Below are 617 nucleotides of genomic sequence, written 5' to 3'. Positions count from 1 at the left end.
GGGGTCTGGGGAGTTGAAATGTGGGGGCTGGAGGGGTACTGGAGTCAGAAGATACAAGAGACCACGGTTGGCAGATACTTCACTCCCCCCTAAAACCTGGCTGTCACACAGAGCTACAGACCTGCCCAGGAGTCCCCATTTCCTGCAAAGCAAGATCCCGCAAAGATGACCATGTTTCAAGAGTGTGTGTGGGCATGTGTGAGTGAGAGTGTGAGTGTGAGTGAGTGAGTGTGTGTGTGTGTGTGTGAGTGAGAGTGTGTGTGTGTGTGAGTGAGAGTGTGTGTGTGTGTGAGTGAGAGTGTGTGTGTGTGCGAGAGTGAGTGTGTGTGTGAGAGAGAGTGAGTGTGTGTGTGTGAGAGAGAGTGTGTGTGTGTGAGAGAGAGTGAGTGAGTGTGTGTGTGTGAGAGAGAATGAGTGTGTGTGTGAGAGAGAGTGAGTGTGTGTGTGAGAGAGAGTGAGTGTGTGTGTGAGAGAGAGAGAGTGTGTGTGAGAGACAGTGTGAAGATGCGTGTGTGTGAGTGTGAGTGTGTGTGTGTGAGTGAGAGTGAGTGTGTGTGAGTGTGTGTGTGCGAGAGTGAGTGTGTGTGTGCGAGAGTGAGTGTGAGAGAGAGAGTGAG

The sequence above is a fragment of the Rhincodon typus genome, chromosome 48 (assembly GCF_021869965.1).
Source record: "Rhincodon typus isolate 14 chromosome 48, sRhiTyp1.1, whole genome shotgun sequence".
Classification (NCBI taxonomy): domain Eukaryota; kingdom Metazoa; phylum Chordata; class Chondrichthyes; order Orectolobiformes; family Rhincodontidae; genus Rhincodon; species Rhincodon typus.
This window is presented reverse-complemented; position numbering follows the sequence as displayed.